Source organism: Myotis myotis, unplaced genomic scaffold (genome assembly GCF_014108235.1).
Source record: "Myotis myotis isolate mMyoMyo1 unplaced genomic scaffold, mMyoMyo1.p scaffold_m19_p_9, whole genome shotgun sequence".
NCBI lineage: Eukaryota > Metazoa > Chordata > Mammalia > Chiroptera > Vespertilionidae > Myotis > Myotis myotis.
This window is the reverse complement of record NW_023416401.1, coordinates 63,073,835-63,095,495: the sequence shown is the minus strand read 5'-3', so window position 1 is coordinate 63,095,495 and position 21,661 is coordinate 63,073,835. Positions and strand designations below refer to the sequence as shown.

General features: G+C 47.6%; 1 protein-coding gene across 10 annotated transcripts in view; it reads right to left on the bottom strand.

Moving 5' to 3' along the window:
• Positions 1-21,661, bottom strand: part of STK35 (serine/threonine kinase 35) — a 42,571-nt gene that overhangs the window by 4,537 nt on the left and 16,373 nt on the right. For 2 of the 10 annotated variants that reach the window (XR_004969800.1, XR_004969804.1), the window contains exon 4: positions 16,109-16,360. The exons of the other annotated variants lie outside the window; for them this stretch is intronic. The gene's annotated coding sequence lies outside the window, so the exon portion shown is untranslated. The remainder of the gene's footprint in view (positions 1-16,108; positions 16,361-21,661) is intronic. 10 annotated transcript variants of the gene reach the window in all.

The following is a 21,661-nucleotide window of genomic DNA, read 5'->3' as shown; positions in this document are numbered from 1 at the left end:
CAAGCTCCAGATCTCCCACTAGGTGCCAGCACCCAACCAATGACCTCAGGAGCTGTGCTGTGCTGGGGCCAGGGAGGTTTCTAAATAATTTATCTGACGTGAATGCAGCTTCATTATTGCCACCCTGCCCCAGACACACATTCTTACTATTCAGCCTGAGCTCACATAGCCTGAGGGGCAGACCCTGGCTGGGAGCCCAGGCACACAAATCCGGTCGATTGTGAATCCTGTGCCATATAACGGCTTTCTTCAGTGTTTACAAAAACGCCGGTGGACGCTAGGTACCCATCCCTGCAGGTCTTGGCAGCCCTGGTTCCCTTCATATTTCCTTCCTCACTTCTCTAATCGTGCTGCCCTGAAATGTCAAAGCAACTCTCGAGTTTACTGATCCCATTTTAAGAGAATGAAAGAGACTCAGGCCTCTGAGAACAGAAACTACTAGGGCAGTGATGGCGAACCTATGACACGCGTGTCAGAGGTGACACGTGAACTCATTTTTTTGGTTGATTTTTCTTTGTTAAATGGCATTTAAATATATAAAATAAATATCAAAAATATAAGTCTTTGTTTTACTATGGTTGCAAATATCAAAAAATTTCTATATGTGACACGGCACCAGAGTTAAGTTAGGGTTTTACAAAGTGCTGACACGCCGAGCTCAAAAGGTTCCCATCACTGTGCTAGGCAGCCAAGGTTCTCCTGTCTTAGGAGAGGCCAGAATCCCACAGCTGGGCCATGGGGCCCCCGAGCCAGGTGCTGGGTCCTGCGCAGTTGTGCACTGCAGGGGTCAGGAACCAAGTTCTGGAGCCAGAGCCGGTGGCAGACTCAACAGGCCCTACCACTTCACTGTGGACAAATTTAACCCTTTGCGGTCGTATTAAATTTGGACATGGGTGTCATACTGGTCGGAATTAATTTCCATTGAAAGAGCAGTGATACATAACATGCAAGATTATGAAGGATAAACAAGATTTACTAATTCTTTTTTGGAACTACGTCACTACTAGTAGAATCACTACAAACGTTATCACTTTCTACGTCAGAGTCAGTATTCAAGGTGCCAAAATAAACTCTTCATCGTTACTTTCAGATTCGCAGTACACTTTTTCGGTAACTTTCTTTTTGCCATTTTGGAGTATTATTTTGAAATATCTTAACAAGCGAGAATGCCTAATTACAGTTAAACGTCATTTGTAAAGCTTTATTTGAAATTCTGCGAGGTATCTCTGAAGCTTGTCGATTTCTTCACTCTCAAAAGGCGACTGACTCGCCACGGTGTTTCGCATGGCGAGTGCGGAACGACCGCGTTTGTTTATATTGAGTTTCGATATCTCCGATTTGTCGGGGCAATGTTTTGGTTCGTGACAAGGTCGCTTGGACACTTAAGAGCTTTCAGAGAAATTATGAACTGATACATGAATGAATAGAGTTAAGATTCGTACGGTTCCTTGCTGTGGTGGCTGAGAGCAGACATACGACCGGAACGGTAAAAAAGCTTTGGTGGCTGAGAGAAGACAAACGACCGCAAAGGGTTAAGTCCTTGGTTCCTTGGTCTCGTCATCTGTACCTAAATCACAGGTTATTCTGAGGACCAAATGAACTAACACACGTAAAACTTACAACATTGCCTAGCCCCACTATTAGCTATTATCTGAGAATTGATCGCCTTAGGGCTGGGCCTCAGGAACAAGACAAGCCCCCTGCCCTCCAGGGACCTGTTCTAGTGGAGCCTCCAATACAAGCACCTACAGAGGCCAGCCTTGGGCCGGCCCTCACCCAGCCCAGCTCTCCCAGCTCGAGCCTGATCAGAGTTAAGTGCAGCCCTAATCTAGGCAGGGCGGCATCCAGGGCAGCAGCGCTGCAGCCTGAACCGCTGAATCAGACAAGTGTTTCACCGTGTGCTTGAAATCCCCCCACTGGCTTCAGTACTCTGCATGCTCCGTGTGGCCTGAGAGCTGCCTTCCCACATTACTTGCCCTGAGCAGTCTGACAACACTGGCCGTCGTCCTCAGGTCACGGGGAGATGCCTGGCTAGTCCTCAAGAGAGGCAGTGGGGTGCAGTGATAAGGAATGGTTTACTTCCTGTCAGCCTCAGTGTCCTCCTCTGAGAAATGGGGAGGGCTCTATTTTGAGGTCTGAGGGGAATAACTAAAAAGTACCTGGCCACAGCAGGAACTGGCATACTCGATGAGCCCATTCTCTCCCAGCCATCTGTCCCCACCAGAAATGACGAATGTATGAGATTTAAACACCGTGGTCCTCAGCCACTGAACCAGAACCCTGCTCGGAGCTGGCCGAGGGTACCATGAAAAGGACACACACCGTGGGAGGAGGGAGCACAGCCTTTTGGAGAGCAACATGGCACTGTGTTTTCAGAGCTTCCGCCGTGGTTGGACCTGTAGATCCTATAGTTTCACTGCTGCAAATGTATCTTAACTGATAACCTTAAACATGAAAAGGGCTTGATGAATAAAGATGTTCACTGAAGTATATTTAATTTATGAGGCAACAATCCACAACAGAAGAGATTTAAGCAAATGATGCATCCATGCAATGGTATTTGCAGAGGAAATGAGGAGGCTGTGTGGCATTTTGAACAATATCACAGCAGAAGCACTGCCCTGGGTTACGTGGGGAGAAGCAGGCTACAAGTTCTGCAGCAGAGACTTCCAAACGTAGGAAAATCTGCAAAAAATACACCACAATGTTGTACTTGTCACGGGTGTGCCTTCTTCCACTTTTCCTGTATTTTTAGTACTGAGTACATCACCCTGTCACGCTCTGCGCTGTAATGGAAATAGTGGACTCTAATCAACAGGAAAAGCTGGCAGCTCCGACGCGGAGGTCCATGGAGCAGCGAGCAGCCCAAGAAACCAGACCCGCGTCTTTTCTGGACTCTTCCGCATACAGTGGACATGGAGAATTCCCCACACCTGTCAGACCTGAGAGGTGAGACGGATTCCCTTCTCTGCCTCCCAGGTGAGGGGACCCAGCGTCCGCCGATGGAGTACAATAGGAATGGATGATAAAGGCACTGGAAAACTATCTGATGCGGAAAGAAAATACTGGATTCCCAGGCCCAACCCTTTCCTCTGCTGCTTCTGTCTCCCTGCCTGTTAAGTCCTTTCAACAAAAACCCAGTGATGGGTCTTGTATCTCAGTCTTTGGTTTGTAAAAATAAAACCATCATATGCATGCCCTGTGATGATCCAGCAGCCCCTCATATCCAGCATTAGTCAGCATGCCTACTGCCTTCAGCAGACAAAGCAGAGCAATCAGGAGACGGGGAGAGGGAGAGCTTGGGGAGGATCTCATCAACAGACACACGCTAAATCCTCGTGAAGTAGGACAAGAAAAGCCTGATAAATTGTATGGTCATGTGTCATCTGCTAAAATAATCTCTGGGACCAGTTATGACCTTTTCAACACCGCTTTCCTTCCTCCCTGGTAGGACCCAAGCGAAGACAACTTCCTCAAAAGGATGATCAGCATCAGCAGCTGGCCCCCGGCAGCTGAAAAGCAGTGTGGTCGAGGAGGCAGAGGTTCTGGAGCCAGAGTCCCTTTTCCATAACTGGTGGGACAGACTGTGGCTGCAGAAGGTCGAACCACTCGTCTGGTGCTCTGCAAGAGCTCCTGCGACACCAGCACATAATGACCGCTGGAATCACTGGATCCCTTGCCAGGAACCAAGGCTGGCATTTCCCACAGGCTCCTCCACCCTCCCTCCCTTAGACTGGCTTTGGCCCTCCTGGTAGGTCTGCTGGCTTCACCCTGTGGCAGGGACAGGAAAATGAGAAGGTACTCTCTTCTGTGGAGAGGACCTGGACTTTGAGTCTCTCTCCCCTTAGAGAAGGTAAAGCTTTCCAGGGAGCCAATGGCAGAAACTGCGCTGGAAGACAGAGGGGAGTCCTTTCTTGAGCCATAGCGAGGGAGGCTCAGGTTGATGCCCAGCCACACAGTTCCGGGCGGAAACAGCAGCAGACCCTCCCATGCACTTCATCCAGAGGGGCCAGGCCTCAGCTCCCCGACTACCCAGGCTGGGCTTAACTGCTCAGTTACCAGCTTCAATCAGAGCTTGCCTTGTCCCTTTCAGTGGAACCCCTACCTCTGATCAGAGCCCTCCCTAGAGGGCAAAGCCACACCCACTGAGCAAACATGGTGTGATAAACCAGATGACACCTGTTGCACACTCGTCTTTCACTGTCCCCATCTTGTGAGGATGGATTTGCCCATTTTAAGAAAGGGGTAGGCCCAGAGAGATGGAGCAAGTTGGCCCATATCACAGAGCTGTTGAGCAGTAGAACCAGCACTCAATCCAAATTTTGCAGCCCCTTCCCCGCCCAGTCTCTCCACTATGATAGTCCTCAAGTGCTTTACACCTACCGCCTGCCTCACTGCACTCGACAACCGAGCTGTGGTCACTCCAGGTTTAGAGATGAGGAAACGGGAACTCAGAGAGATCTGCTCCTACTTTTAGCCTAGAAATTTATGATGTCAAGTCCCCGCCTACAGAGAGAAGTGCTTAAGAGCTTAAGCAGAGTTTCAAACCCATTTAAGCCTTTCATTTGGAAACAGATTCAGGCAGAAAAAGGAGCATGGAAGGCTTGGCTTAGGTATCTCTACACAGGTCTGATGTCCAGAGCACAAACGGGGATGTGATGCCAACCAGGCAGTGAGAAGCTTCCGGCAAGTGCCTCCGCCAGCCAAGCACTGGTCTCTGCAAGGACACCAGGGAACCAAACTGTTCCCACAAGGCCACTGGTAGTGTGGAGACTTTCACAAGTTGAGAGAGCTGCAGTGGGAGCAAGCGATGATGGGGCTGGGACTAAGGATGGAATGGGCTCACACACCGAAAAGAAAGCCATCTGGTTGGTGTGCTCATAGACCACAGCACAGTATAAACTCAAATTGTGGTGCTACTGGGTGGTGGCCAAGAACTCACTCTTACCTAAGTTCTCCCTGTAGTCCTGTGTGGTGATATCACTGTAGCTAATGACACATTTGATATGCTAGATACCATGCAAGATTAAGATGCAATGCTTCCTTTGTCCAAACAAAGGCCCACGTAGGAATTCTCCCATTTCACAGATGAGCAAACTGAGGCTCGGGTGTTAATTTGCAGCACATCATGCTGTAGAGGCACAGAGGCAAGGTAATCTCTGGGTCACAGAGGGCAGGCCTCTCCTTCTAAATAGGATTAGCTTCAAAATGAGTCATTCTTCACCTATTTAATACACCAAACAAAGCAGCTGGCTTTCATACTCAGTTTCATGCCAGCCCTTGGGGGTTCAGTGGCCCCAGACACCACTGTCAATTCTAAACTGTTAAAGCCAAGCTTTCTGATGCATCATTACCCTAAGGCTTGGCTAGCAACAGTGGTGCTAGAAGTAGGGCAAAAAACAGAGATGCCTGTGCCATGGGCAGCCCCTGGCACAGTACATGGGGGTCCTGTTGTCAGGGTAAGAAAAATGGGGGTGAGATGACAAATGTGGTAACAGTGTTTTCTGTCTTCAGGTCTACAGAAGGGAATAGGGAACAAAAGCCTAGAGATTATCAAAGCATACCCACCAGGAGCTTCATGGTCTCTGAGCCCTGACCAAGAGACCAAAACCAGGTAGAAATCTAGGAGCAGGTCCCAAAGGGAGAGCATCTTTCAGAGAGCGTGTTAGAATGGCAAAGAATGATTGCTGCTCTGCCAAGCGCATGAACTTTGGAGTAGGAAGACCTAAAGTTCCTATCTCAGCCCCACCAATCACTAGCGTGGACCTTTACCAAGTCAAGGGCCCCCCAAGTCTATTTTCTCAACTACAAATATGGAAATGTTGACTTTGCAGGGTGTGAAGTCCGGTGACAGCATTTGTAATAGGCACCCAGAAGGTACTTAATAGTTGTGATGGCAGCATAAAATCACACCCAAAAACACCAAAACAAAACCTCACAGTCGTCACCGGCTCACGCAAAAATTCCAGATAAGACGACTCAGCCCAAGTCGGTCTTCTCTCGAGGTGACAGCCTTTCTGCTTTTGGCCTCAGGCTGAATGAATGATTCTGTGCAGTCTGTAAATTAATTTTTTATTGCCAGGTACCCACACCCAGTTCCTATCCATCATCCAGTATTTGAGTTCCTGTGCTTGGCAACCTGAAGCCTCCTGAGAGAAGCAAGAGACTGTCCCTGCTGGTCTGGTTGCACACCCCAACCGTCCCAGGCCCTAAACCTGTCCCTTCATATCCACTCAGGTGGCACCCACCCTTTGAGACACCCTCACACCTCCTCCCAGGAAGCAGTCCCAGAGGAGCCAGTCTCCAGTGAGCAGGCACAGAATGACCACAGACCCCACCCCCACCCCACCCAACCATGCTGTGGGTGCCACTCTTACCACCCTAACTACAAGCTTCCTTAAGCACAGGAGACAGTCTCCTGCTTCTCTCAGGCTTCAGGTTGCAAAGCACAGGAGCCTAAATACTGGGTAATCGATAGAAACTGTGTGCGCATACACGGCAATAAAAAATAAATTTACAGACTATACAGAATCATTAAGCGTGACAGGATTTTAATATAAAACTATGGTGACGAAAATCCCTGCTTTTGCTCGAGTTCCCAAGGAACTTCCCAACCAGCTGGGGCAGAGGGCTGGGCCTTTCTCAGGCTCAGCAGCTGGGAGGGAGGAGCTGGGATTTTGCCTGTGCTACTCTTCTCCTGCCCAACAGCATGCCACTCCCCTCCAACACCTTCAGAGCTGGGTGGGAGAAATGAGGCACACAAGGGTGACAAAGCCCACCAGTTAGAGAACCAGGAAGCTCCTGTCTCCATTCCGGCTCTCTCCGCTACTCCTTTCCTCGCAGAGCTGTCTGCCTAATCTAGAGACGGAGCCTGAAATACTGGTGTGGCTAGTTGAAGCTGGCCTGGCTTCAGAGTATGACCCTGAGTCTGTCAGTCAGGGTAAGAGGTTCAAGGAAAGGGCAGTTAGGACTGGAAGACATGGGTTTGGCCTCAACCCTGTGGACTTGCCCAGATCTTAAAGACCCACCATGGTTGCCCTAGCTGGTTTGGCTCAGTGGATAGAGCATCGGCTTGCGGACTGAAGGGTTCCGGATTCGATTCCAGTCAGGGGCACATACCAGGGTTTCGGGCTCAATCCCTAGTATGGGGTGTGCAGGAGGCGGCCAATCAATGATTCTCTCTCATCATTGATGTTTCTCTCTCTCTCCTCCTTCTTTCCTCTCTGAAATCAATAAAAATATATTTAAAAAAAATAAAAAAAAAGACCCACCATGGTGCCAGGCCCAACCACCTCCCAATGACTCTCCTTAGCTCAACAGGCTGGGGTGGAGACCTGGCTGGGGTGCTGTCAGGTATGGCGGACTCCCCTACTCCATATTCAAAACACAAAGGTTGTGGAAATAGGCACTGGGGGCAGGGCAGGCCTATGCAGCCAGAGGTCTATCCTTTGCCTAAGAAGCCACCCCTCCCACCTTCCACGCCCTCTTCACCTACTTAGGTGTACGCAGAGGAAGCAGCCCTGTGGGTTCTCAGAAAGGTGGACTGTCACCCAGGGTGTGATAGAACAAATACAGGGGTAGAAATGTTCTCCTCGGTGTCAACCTACAGGAGACACTGAAGTAAAATGCAGGTAAATGATAAAGGATCTTGCCTGGTGGTAACAGCAGGAGTGGGAGACCAGGCTTCTGGTCTCATCGTCTCAACTTCTCTCTGGGATATCATTTCTCCATGTGCCAATAAGAGGCTTAGGACCAGGGCAGAGGTTCTCAACCTGGGGTCCTACTGACTTCAAGGATGCACAGGTCTGCAAACCCCCTAAAGGCACATGAGTACCAGAGTGTATGTCACGTGCATTTTGCTGAGAGAATATCCCCAACATTCAGATTCTGAGAAGGGTTCATGACATAAGGAATACTAAGAACTAAGGATCTTTGTCGGCTCCTTATCTAAGGCAAGAACTCCAACCAGAAACAGCACAGGAAGGCAACATGGGCTTCCCACAGCAAAGGCGGTGGTGCTACCTGTGTGCCGGGCCAGGGTGCGAGGGGAGTGCTGTGGGGAGGGGAGGCGGACTTCAGCTCATTGCACCAGAACCCTTCCTAACAGCGGGAGGGTGACATTCCTCTCCCTGAGGCTCCCTTACAGCAGACAAATGCCACTGAGAGGAGATGGCTCTGTGCCGTGTGTCAGCTGAGCTTGATCCACTTACCACAATGAGGACACACACTCTTGTAGAAACAACTGGCAGGCCCAGTGGACAGCAATGACTAGCTTACTGAGAGAAAGGGAATGAGCAGAGCTTAAAGCCACGCAAACAGATGGCAGCTTTATCTCAAGTGTGCCAGAAAGTTCGGCCAGGGCAGTGAATGGTTCTACTTGAACTGTAGCAAGCAGTTACTGTGGAAGCTTAGACACGGAGACTTGGTCATGTTAGGGCAGTGATCATGTTGTCACCACTGTTGACTTGCTTAATATTGTTTTCAACGTTTTGATTCCTTGGAGTGTGCTGCTGCCCAAATGCTAGTATTTAAAAGTTTGCCAAACGCACAAAAATGAGAATCACTGGGCAAGACCTAAGACTCTGAGATCTGCAGGTCTCTCTGGTGACAAGCAATAAGCAGGATGCACACGGAGTCCTCATACTTATCAGAGACAGTTTAAATCTGGGAAGTCACACATGGAAGCCCTTAGGGCCCTGGGGTTGGTGAGCTCCCCTAGCACCTAGGCTGATAAACAGGTCCTGGGTGGAACTCACTCAAAACAAACTAAGGGGGAACTTTTTGTCTCCAGAAATAGCACTAGTAATTAGCAGTAGATTACGGGGATACCTTACCTAATTCCCTTCCTCAACTTATTAAGTGTGGGGATGAAATGAAAGCTGAAAACTGCCTCAATTGGTCCCCAAAGAGGTTGAGGTTCAGCTGTGGCTGCTGTGATTAGCAGAGAAAGGGCTCAAGGGAGAGAGGCTGGGCTGCTGAGAGAGTTCTCCTGTGCGCCCTTTGCCAGGAGCAAAATGTCTAAGGTGCAGTAACAGCTAAAGGAGAGCGGTCACTTCCATATGGGGCAGGACAATTTGTGGTTACAAAAGGAAAAACTCAAACAAGGTCATGCCCAGAGTGGTCTGGGCGAAAGGAGACCATATGGACTTCTGGTGACAGCACCAGCCCAAGCCCCCTGTACCACGGGGAACTCACTGGGGGCACTTGCTAAGGGGTTTGGAGCTCTCTTCGAGAAAACAAGGGCACAGCACATTGTTCATGAGAACTGAAGTGAAAACGATGATTAGCCTACGAGGATTTGGCAAAGACAAACAGCATGAGGGCCACACACAGAGCCGCCACCACTGAACTCACTGTCTGGAGGAACTGCAGTGGAGCTTTGCATTTCTTGTATACTTCGTCTTTTACAACAGGTACAGCGAGCACCAGCATTAAATGAGTATCATTTAATGGACAAGGAAATGGGGCCCCAGAAGTCAGGGGACTTGTCCAAAGTTACCAGCTAGTAAGTGGGAGAGCTGTGATTTAAACCTAGGTTTACCAGCAAATGAGGCTCAAAAGCACCGTATGGAAGCATAGGGCTTCTCACTGCCCTGGTCAGTCATTGCCCTTTCTCCCTACGTGCTCGGAAAGGCGGCTCTGCAGCCTCACACCTACTAAAGACTGGTACTGTCAGGTGCAGCATCTCAGCTGCCCAGGGGGCTGACAGTTCTCCCCTCACAGTGACTGACTCATCTGCCAAAACTCCGGCTTTATACACCACCCCCACCTTTTTTACAGAATGAAGTTCTCCCCTTAGGTTCTTGGCAACTTTGCTATGTTGCACTCCCTCTTTTGAACAAACCCAAAGATGGGCTCTTTCCACAAATTCCCAGTGTCTGCCTTTGCTCACACTGTGTCCCCTGCTGAGATTCCCCTCATTTGCCCTCCTTTCTTCAGGGCCATCGCAAACCACACATCCTACATGCTTCCACCACTTATTTCTTCAACAAAAAGCCTGCACTCCCTCCTCTGAGCTCCCAGAGCGCTGAGACAGTCCTGTGGCACCACAGACTTGCTACTGTGACCTAGCCTCAGAAGCTCATGGAAAAGGCCACGGTGCCAGAGAGCTCCAGCCACGTGACCACTGGGGCAAACCACTTCCTCTCTGGGGTGGGGAGGACACCATACCCAGGACACACGTGAGGATTTCACAATAAACACGGGAGAGTATGAAGTCTGAAAAACAGCATGAGCTCAGTAACTTCAGGTGAGAGAGAGGTGTCCGTCCCTCCCCACCCAACATGCCTTATGATAAAACTCCAGGCTGCACAAGCTTATTCCTGTCCTGAAGCAAACAGAGTGAATACAGGACTACCAGCAAGCCACAGAAACTCGCAGTAAGCATCTGCTACCCCAGGGCAAAAAGACCTGGACTCTCCTGGGTTCAGGGAAGATGTGGTGAACAGTCAGGGATGCCAGCCTCCACCCTATTCCCCACATATAATGCAACCTAAGGGTGAAGGGTCAGCTGAAGGACTGACTTTGAAATCCCTACTCCACTAGCTGGATGTCAAGCTATGGCTATAGGGCCACCCTTGGTACTTGCACTTAGAAATCTGAAGGTAAATGAAACCAGATCTGCTCCCTCACCTCCTTTCCTTAATCCAAAATAGAAAGTATTTCTCAATTTACAAGTTAAAGTGGCTCTCAAAATTAATATTATAATCAGCAATTATGGTTCTGTTACAGAACTATTAAAAAAAATAAAACAGAGTGAGATGCGGGTGCTAGAAAGCTGCTCTGTGGCAGAACTCCAGCCTATCCACGTGATAGGACACTGCAGACTTTCAGCTCTAAAAAGCAAGAGTAAATACCCAAACAACAAAATGCTATGTTCTTGGACGTAATTATAGCACACGCAAATGAAGACACAGAGGAGCTAGACACATCAGAGTCACCTAATGAGAAGCTGATTACAAGGTGAAGCACAAAACATAGAAAGATTCAGCATCAAATGAAGGCTGTGAATGCAGCCCTGGGTCTCAAGGTCACTCTGTGCCCGTGAAGATACCCTATGTTTGGCAACAAATCTCAGACTCAACAGCCAAGACAAGAAGACACAGACAAACACAACTCACCAACTCATAACTCACCAACTACCCACTGGAGGAGAGCAGATGAGTTGATATCCATATATCCAAGACATTTGTGTATTCCTTACCCCCTTCAAGACCCTCTCCTGCAGCATTCACGGTCTCTTACATGGTTCTGCCCCCCTACTTGGTGACCCACGGATAATGGATTTACCCCTTCCTTAACCTTAATACAATCTACTTGTGAGCCCTTTAGAAACCTCCAAAACATTCCTTGAATTCTCCTCACCCTTCTCCATATGCTGTACCCGTCACCCAACCTGGAAAACTGCAGCTTGCTAACTGGGCCCCAGCTTCCATGCTTGCCTCTCTAATCCTGCTGGCCACAGAGCTGGAGTGATCTTGTAAACATGTAGAGCAGATGGAGAAAGCCACCGTTCAATGACTTCCCATTATCTACAAAGCTTGGCACTATCGGTTCCTGTGTTCCTGCCAGTTCCTTGTCCCTCTGCCTGGCAGAGGCCTCATCCTTCAGGTCTTAGCTTCTATGTCACCTCCTCAGAAAGACTTACTCTGTCTTGGGCAGGTCCCTACTTTCTATTTCCTTCATCCATATACACACCTGCAACTGTCTCTGTAGTTTCCCTCTGTGATGTGAACAAAGGTATAAATGCCTCAAGGACAGGGACCATGTCTGCTTTTTCACCGAAGCACTGCTTTGCACCTACCTGTACAGGGCCTGTAACATACCTAGTCAATCAGTAACTTATAGGCCCCTCTAGGGGGGGGGTTTTCTTTTTATCGGTGGGGGCTGGGGTAGGAAGCACATGAACCTGCACCCATTCTGAGATGCTACTTCTAGCTCTGTTAACAGCATGGCCAAGACCTGGTATAAAAGGACAGTAGGACTCAACAGCTGTGGAGAGCCTACTGCATGCCCTAGCTAGCTTTACATTCATTCTCCACTGAACCTTCATGAAAATCCTATTGGTAAGTGTCAGCAACCCATTTGAGAAATGAGGACTCCAAGGCTCAGAGAGATGCCTAAGGTTTAAATGGAGTGAGGTCATAATCTCATCTCATGGCCTATGCCAGGCACACAGCAGGTGTTCAATACATGCCAGTGGAATGAACAAGTGAAGTTCTCTAGTCTGGCTCAAAGCCATGTCTAAGTCTCCGCGTGGAGATCTAAGTCCTCTCTGCATCCCCTTCCCTCACAAACTTCCATTTCTCTAAGGGTGATCTTCTGTCCTACTGTAAAGACCTCACAGGGACCTGTTATTTCCAATGGTATTCGCCTGAGAGCATACCAAGTTGCTCGCCGTTACTATGGCTCAAGGTCACTATGGCTCAGAAGTCCACTGCCCCAGGACCAGGGAAGTCCAGGAGAAGTTCAAGGTTTTCCTCCTCCTTTTTTTTCAGGAGCTGGCGGCCGCAGGGCCTCACCTCATCCTCACTAAGGAAGAAACTAGGTAAGAGTCCAGAGTCCGTGGTCCTAGAACCACATCCACTGTGGAACTGTGATTGTGCCAGGGCTAAGGGAGTAGGGAAGAGGGCCAAGAGTGGTCCTTTGGGTAGTCTGGTTTCCTGGATGAGGAAGCTACGGCCATTAGGAGTGACTTGCCCAAAGTCCCAGTGCAAGGTAATTAGAGAAGACAGAGCCAGGGTTAGACCCTGGCAGGCCCTCCCAGCTCTTAGGCCTAGATCCAAGCTTTTTGAGGGCAAAGGGGTAAGAGGCAGGCAGTTGGCTCCGTGTTTAACAGATAAGGTGGTGGATGATGGCTTTACCTTCTCTGCCAGTTTCAGACCAAGTGGGCAGCAGCAATCCTGGAGTCTGCAGGTCTGAGGTGAGGCGGGAAATAAGCCTTTCTAACAAGTTCCCCTGGCATGCTGCCAGTCTGGGACCACCATTTGAGAACCACTGTGCTAAGGTTTGTCACTGGCACTGTGTGTCGAGGGGTCGGAGAAAGTGGGGAGTGTGGCAATAGCTTGTCGGTATCTTCAAGTTCACAGGATAAAATCTCGATCTATTAAGTAGAACACCTCTTACCCATAACATCCTCAGTTCCTTCCACTGATAAAAGGGCAACAGTCTTTCTAACCATGGTTAAGCCCATGTAATTAGGCTGCAGGTCCTGAAGAATCACCTCTGGGTCTGCCTATGGCATCACTACATTATGCCCAACTCAATAAAATCCTAAGAGTAGGTGGGAAACTGGAGTGCTAGGGACAGCGGTGCCCCTGCCATAGGACTCCCAAAACACTGGCTGGAGTGACTGCTCTCAGTGCTACACCTGCCTGATGCCCAGGCCCTGAGGTGTTCAAGGCAGGCGAGGGAGGAAGATCTCTGGATAGTGTCAGTGACAACATCTGGATTTCAGTTTAGGCAACTGGCCTAAACTCCCAAATAATTTTTTTTAAAGGTAAAAGTCACCCTGTTGTTTGTCTGGGGTGTGGTATAGTCACACCCATTTTTGCTGCTCTATGCAGTTCCTTCCAAACATTCATCAAACCCAAGCCGGCAAATCTGGTTACTAACAACAAATGAGTTTTTACTGTGACTTCCAGCTCTCCCATGTCTGGTACAAGGCTGGGCGGTGCTCAAAAGGCCCGTGCACTCTGCCAAGATCTGACAGCACTACTTCCCAGTCCCTGCCTTAGATTTGCCCCACACTGGAGCTTTCTGGGAAGACATGTCTTAGGCATGTCTAAACAAGCAGAAAGGAAAAAATAAGAGGGTGCTGTATGTGACATTTCCGGGGTTCTTTTTTCCAAAGGGATGGATGTAAATACAGAATGAATCCACTGGCTTACATCATGTGACTTTCCCACTGGAACAGATGATCAATACTGAAACCCAATATGATACACCCAAGCCAACCTGCCTTCCATTCCTGCTACAGCTCATGCCTCGTAATTATGAAAAATCAAGATCACCATTTACATTACCTGCCCAGGCCCACATTAGCTCCTCTGTGCAGCCAGGGGACACAGAGGCATTTTCAGCTTCCTCACAATGCACTATGATGTGTTTAGGTGGCTCTAATCCATTCCTCCTGAGTCCCTAGATATCACTTTCTTTTACAAAGAAACAAAATACTGAATTCTGACCTGTGTACAATGCAGGCTGAGTTATAGCTTCCCCCTGGCACCTCTAACAGAAAGTGAAATCCCTTTACGTTGGGAAATTCATTGCAGTACTTTATGGTATTGATTTATTTTAAACTTGGCTGGCAGTTTCAAGGCCTGAATCCTAGAAATGCTGCAGGAGGTCTCCATTTCCTCTGATTCTGTAATACCACCGAGGACTCACTAGGGGAAATGAAACGAGGGGCTGGGAGCTTATCTACTGCTGCCCTCGTTTATCAAGACAGAACCTTGGGGAGTCTCCCCAGGTTCTGGGTCTAGAATGCATCTCTGGTTAGGACTTTCACTAGAACAGTACCCTTTCCCCCTGCCAGCTCAGTCCTGCATCCAGCAAAGCCTCACTATGCCAAGGAGAGTTTCTGACAAACCCTGAGATGTGACCTCTTCTATCATCTGGCTGACAAGGTGCCCCTAAACCTACCTTCCAGAACCAGCCCAGGGCACCACCTCCTCCCGAAAGCTTTCCCTCCACTCTCTCCATGCTTCCTATAGGTTTCCCAAGTCACGCCTACTACAAACAAGTGTCCATATGGTATCCCCACTGCTAACCCGAGCTCCAAGAGGGCAACACTGCGGTCAACACCTCCACTGGGCAAGTGCCTGCCAGAGCCAGGAGGGCTCTTGCTCATTAAATCTGCCTTGGCCACAATCTTTCAACACAGGGCTGCAGGCAGCAACACCAATGACAGGCACACATGACAAAATCCTTTGCTTTAGTCAAGATTCAATGAGCTAAGTGTGTCAGGAGAGCCCAGCAACCCTGCCATTTTGCTTTGAGTCCTCATCAACCTCCAATGCCCAGGCTAAGTTCACTCGGAAAGGACTTTGGCGAAGGCACTAGGGAACAGAGACAACGGGTCCTTGTACAAAAGCCACAGACTGTCCTGCCAGCGCTCCCTCAGTGTCAGTGCTCTCCTGGCTGCCATCGCGTGGGTGTGCTTTGGGTCTCCCACTTCCCAATCTTTTTGGTAATGATGTCTCCTTTCTTACGTGACTTCTGCCTACTGTTGCCGGACCCTTGGTTATCCCAGCCATCCTCACCTAACCATGTTTGAGGCTGTATCAGTGTGACATAAGAGGAACCCACACACAGGTGACCTCGCCTGAAGGGTGAGATGGTGGCCCTGTGGCAGTGTGCTCAGATACTTGTCAGACTCTGAAGGATGCACGAGGCGGCACTGCCCACTAACACCTAAAGGACCACCTGTGATGCTGTTTAAAGGGGAAATCGTACTCTGCCTCAAAATATAAACCCATCAAAAGCTACTTTTAAAGAGGCTGTAAGAGATAGAAAACAGTGGAATTTCCAGTCAGGTATCTTGTTTCAAATCCTGACTCCCAAAACCATAGGACAGTGATTCTCAGCCTGCTCATCAGCAGAAAGATGGCAGAAAACAGAACACTTATGTAGATGCTGTATGATAATACATGTAAAGTACTTAATTCAGGGTCAGACTTTTATAAAAGGGCAGTAAAGTCAGGTGGGCCCTCAAAGCAGGTTTTTATACCCAGAGCTGTTATTGTTTGTGGAGTTTCTGTGTGTCCCTGGGGTAAGAGGAAATGGGAGTTGGAAGGACCCCAACCATCAAGGCAGCTTTACTCACAGATGGATGATTATAAGAGCGATTCTGATTTGCCCAGAGGGACGCTGTCTAGGAGGAGCCAAGGATGCCAGGGAGGAGGAGAATGTGAGCAGCAACAGCCTGGGCAGGCCTGTCCCTTTCACAGATGCTCTGATGTCCTGCTGAGCTTCAAGGGACAGATTATCCCTGGGGGCCACCAGCCACATTACATAACCAACAGCTCAGCTTCCTCCTGCTCATAGGCAGGAGCAGGCAAGGGATGGCAACAGCAGGCACAAAAGCTGCCCAGGGGAGCTGACTGACCTTGCAAACACCAGCCTTCCCCATGTGGGGGAACACTCAGAAAACACCAGTAGACAGACCAGGCCCCAGATGTCTCGGATACTAGTTCCTAGGAATGTCAGGTCTTCACAGTGAAGGTTCAGCTTTCAAACCCTCTGGATCTTCACTCACAACCCCTCCACTCATGCACAGCATCATGAAGTCTAGTGAGAAAGGCAGGGCTGGGACTTCCACTTAACAGGCGGGGGCTCAAGAAGGTCAGAGGTTTCAGGTCTGCTTGGATAAAAGAATTTGTAATCACTGGTTAAATACACCCCCCACCCCAATGTGCTCTCTACTTTAACTAAAACCCCCATTGTTTAATGACCTAATCACCCATTCTAGGGTGAGGGTGGCGTTTCCCTCCTCTTACCCTCCCTTTGTTCAAGGCTCCACCAGCGACTAAGTGGGCGAGCCTCTGGAGTATAAGATCAAACCTCTAATTCTGGCCCCTTGGGCAGTTTCGCCTTTCCCATAAAGCCGCCCTGGCTTACATTCTCCTTTGGTCTACCTACCTCGTTGTTCACCAGCACAACTGAGCTTCTTCAGAGAGGAGATGGCCTCCCAACTGGAAACCTACTCAGTGCCAGACACCTCCCACCCACTTCACTCCTCTTAAAATGAGCAGGCGCTAGGAGGGCTTTACTCATCTCAGAGTGAGCGGGCACTTGGTGCTCAGTTGTTAGTTGAAGTCGGTTATAAAAACATGAGTTTTAAAGATGATTCAATGAGGTAGCATACCATATTGGGTAAAGTCACCCATGGCTTTACTCCTTATTAGCTCTGTGACCTTCGGGAAGTTAATGAAATAATGGGCATAAAGCACTTAGCCCAGGGATGACCAATAATTACCATCATCTCTGGTCATCTTCAGCACTGTCGCCTTCTCCTTTGGAGCCTAACCCCTCAACCCTCCACACTCACTCCTTCCCTGGGGGCCTGACCCCTCATCCGCCACCTCCCCAGGGAGGGCAGACCTGAGGGAAGTGGGCATGTCTTAGGTGCTCCTGGGTTAGTTCATGGCTGTCCTGATGGCTGGGCCAGGAAGTCACAGTCAACACAGAAGGGACCTGGAGGCCTATCTAGTCCTGGGTTCCCAATTTCTCACCTAAAACTCCCTTTTAAAATTTATCCCCCAGTGATTCTGTTTTGAAGACTATGCTGTTTAAAACAAAATACATCAGTTGTTACAGAATGATTAGAAACCCTAAAAAAAAAAAAAAAAAAAACCCCGCAGAAACCACATCAGTTAAGCATTTCTTGTCCGTTTTTAGTGTCACTTCTGATTAACTTGATACCTATAACGTGACACGGTTTGGGGTATAATTCCAGACAAAAGGAAGTAGATCTGACTGGCTTCCACAGCTTCAATGTGAGTAAACTTGCTTTGCCTGTTCTCAGATGAGCTGAAAAGGTTGGGAATGCCCCAGAAGACCATTAGGGGCCCAAGTAGAGGTTTGGGGACCTCACGTTAAAAGCACCTCAACTCTTGTAATACAGGGGCAAAATGTGAAGCCAGGTCAAGGGGCCAACCTAGGTCACCAGCTTGTTAGCCCCAGAACCATATCTTTGAGCCCAGGCCAAGGATTAATATATCACTTATCACTTCAATAAGAAATTGGGGCCGATTTCTTTCTCTGATGGTAACTGCTTAACATCAGAGAAAGAAATCAGGCCCAATTTCTTGCTGAAGTGATAGCAGCTACCAAAATCACATGCAGCAAAGAATATTTTCTATGATCCCTCAGGTCACACCAACATCTGATTTCCTTCAGCAGGCTTGAGCTGCCTGCTCCAAATAAACAGCATTCAAAGGCCCTGGCTTTGAAAGGCCCTAGTAACCAAGATTTGTATATTAGACAGCAAACTTGGCCATGAATGCAGATTCCCTCATCCATAACTTCCCTGGTAACAAGTGGGTGGTGGCACCTGGAACATGAATTTGGCTGGCTCTCACTTTGGATAAGGCTTGTGGCTGGCTGGTAGGAACCATTAGGAATTATTAAGCAATGTCAAAAAATGACAAATAAAAGAAAGATATAATCCATCATTAAGCAATCTTTAAAAATAGATAATTTTTCTGAAACAAGTCATTGAACAGTTGCCGAGAACAGCTTTGTTTAGGAAAAAAATCTGTTTGGTAATCATCAGAGGCAAGGCAACCACTCAAGACCACTGCCTTAAAAACACACAAAAAAAACACACTTCTACCTCAAGTCGAAGTGTACATATCTAAAATTCTACCATTTAACATTTCATTTAGGCAGTTTTTATAAGGCACTTTCACAACTTCTTGTGATTCCCAACAACCTCAATAAGATAAATATGATCCACTCTATTTTATGGATAATAAAACCCAGAGAGATAAAATAACTTGCCTCAGGTCACATAGCCAGTAAACCACAGAAATGGGACTCAATCCTAGATAATCCACTAGGCAACATACCTTTCAGAGGAAACCTTTGTTTCCAACTCAAAGTACATTTCCATTCATTGTTGCAAAACACTAAAATCATGTAACCCTGATTTAAATATTACTCTGAAATCTACAATCCTAGATTGGTGCGGGTACTGGGGATAAGTATGTTTCCTATATGCAGTAGAGTCAGAGCCACAACAACAGGTCTAATAGAAAAGCAGGCCAGGAATCCAGACACAAACTCCGTGCCTTCATTGGTCTCCAGCTGCCCCCTACTTCTCAGCTCCCCTTCCAGTAAAATTCCTCAGGAACAGTCATCAATACCACTATTGGTTCTCAAAGTGTGGTGTGCAGTTTGGGAATCCATGAAACTAATAAACTTTTTCATAACATTCAGACTTTATTTCCCTTTTCCCTTTCATTCTCTCCTAAGTGTATAGTGGAGTTTTCTAGAAGTTTCATGATGAGAGACATGGCACCAGGTTATAATACAGAAGCATATATGAGAATCCAGCTGACTATTAAGGCAGATACTAAAGAGATTTGCAAAACTATAAAACAGTGCCATTCTACTGTTTCATTGAAAATAGTTTTTTTCATAAATTATAATACTTATGTTAACATGTAGTCAATCTAGCTAGTATTTATATTCACTTGAAAGGAACATTTAAAACATGTTTTAATTTCTAATATCACAAATATCCATAGATAAAACCTAAAACAAAAGCTCTCTGGCGTCCTCGGTATCAAGTGTAACAGACCAAAAACTCAAACAATAGAGACATTGCTCTATTCTCTCACTGTCTCCAATTATTCTTTCATTCCCTCTCAAACCTATTCTAGTTAATGGTTTTCCCCATTATGTGCCACCAAAACTGTTCATGAGCACTAAGGCCTTCCCAGGTGTTAAGTCCAATGGTCCATCTGCAGTCCTCATCTCACTCCATCGACCAGCATATATGCCATGGCTGATTACTTCTTCCTCCTGAGGTATTTTCCTCACCTGGCTTCCAAGAGACCATATCCAGGTCTCCAATCCGTGGTTTCTTTTCTCCCCAATCTCAACGTTGGATGGCCCAGACTCAGTTGAATCTTCTCTATATTCACTGTAGTACCTTGGCCATCTCTAAATTTTATCTCTAGACCAGACCTCCTCTCTGAACTCCACATTCATCCAACTGTCCATTCTACCTCTGTAGTTGGCTTCAAAATAGGAATTCCAAACTTTCAGGTGACTAAAACCTAACTCTCCAGCCAAACCTGTTCCTCCTAATGTCTTCCCAATTTCATCTGATGGTAACTTTATCCTTCCAATGGCTTCCAAGGCCAAAACCTTGAAGTCATCCTTAATTCCTTTCTTATATTCAATCCAGCAGGAAATCCTGTTGGCTGACTTCAAAAACTCACCCCAAATCCAATCACCACCTCCCCCGCTCCCTTTCACCTGGGTTATTCCAGTAGCCTCCCATCTCATCCCCTCACTTGCTCAACCCTATAGCTTACTTTTAGCACAGAAGTCATAGTGACCCTTTTAAAAGATTACATATCAGGTACCTGAATACACACCAATGTGTTTCTATCTTATCCAAGAATAAGAGCCAAAATCCTTACTAATTGACTATTAAGCAATGTCAAAAAACGACAAATAAAAGAAAGATATAATCCATCATTATAAGGCCTATTCTAATTGACTCCTAGTTGCCTCTCTAGGCTTTCTTCCTACACTCCTCGGTTTACTATATCACCCTTAAGCCTTTATGCTGGCTGTTTCCTCTGGAATGCTCTTTTGCCAGAAATCCTCATGACTCACTCCCTAAACTCCTAACCTTTAATGCTCAAATGTCACCGTCTCAAGGAGACCCACCCCATCTCTTCTACTTCAAAACACACCTCCAGCCCCACCTGTCCTCCCAGCATTCTGATCTCCCTTATCCTGTCTACACCCCTCCCCCGCAGCACTTAGTACTTTCTAACATATCACCTATGTTATCTGTCTCCCTACGAGAATGTCTCCACAATTGCAAGAATTTGTTTTGTTCACTAATGTATCTTCTGTGCCTAAAATCATCTCTGCCAAATAGTTTCCCAATAAGTCAATATATGGAATCAGCTTCTCCTTCTATAAAGCCTAGTGGGAGAAAAAGGTATTTGGACTCAATAGACCTTCCCAATTTTAGCCAGACAGATAGAGCTCAAGTCATAATTGATTTGAACCTTTTGGTTAATCCTCACCTGAGGATATTTTCCCCCCACTGATTTTTCGAGATTGGAAGGGAGAGCGGGTAAGAAAGAGAGAGAAACATCAATGCAAGCGACACATTGATGGGTTTCCTCTTGCACACACCCCCCCTCCCCGATCCAGGTCAATATCAGGCCTGCAACCAGGTACATGCCCTTGACTGGGAATCAAACCCAGACCACCCTTCATTCTGTGGGCCAACGTTCTAACACTGAGCCAAACCGGCCAGGGCGTAACTGACCTGAAACTTTTAACACAAGGCTCAGCACCTGGTCACACAGACTTGGGCCCAGGCCCATAATTCTAAGTGCCCACCTTGGGCAGGAGCTACACTCAAATAGGAACCAAAAGATCAAGTACTGTGCTGTCTTTATTAGCTGTCAGCCTGGGACACCATGTACCTAACTTTTTCTCCTCTCAAAGTCACCTATTTCTCTTACTTGCAGGCATCACTCCTATTTAGCTACACTTTGCCCTGCGAAACAGCACAGATCTCAAGTGTGGATGTCCAAATGGAAGTCATGATCTCAATTAGTTGTGACAACCCCATAATCCTAACCCAAATTCAGGTCCCTCTTCCAATGACAACTTTCTTCCTATTCCAGGGCAAACTTGAATTCTAAGGGGTTTTTTAAAGTGGAAAAAGATGAGATGGAAATGGGAAGTGACAGCATGAAATACAATTAAAACACTCTCTAGCCAACCCTTTTGGGGGTTTTAACGTGGTATTAGGCCAAATCTAGCTTTAGGGAACATGCTTCTCTTCCTCATTGGGCAGGACTGGCCTGGCATCTGGAAGGTACTCATAAATGTTCATGGAATGGAACAATTAAAGCAAGTGACTCACTCTAGAAATAAATTCAGTGAGAGCACTACA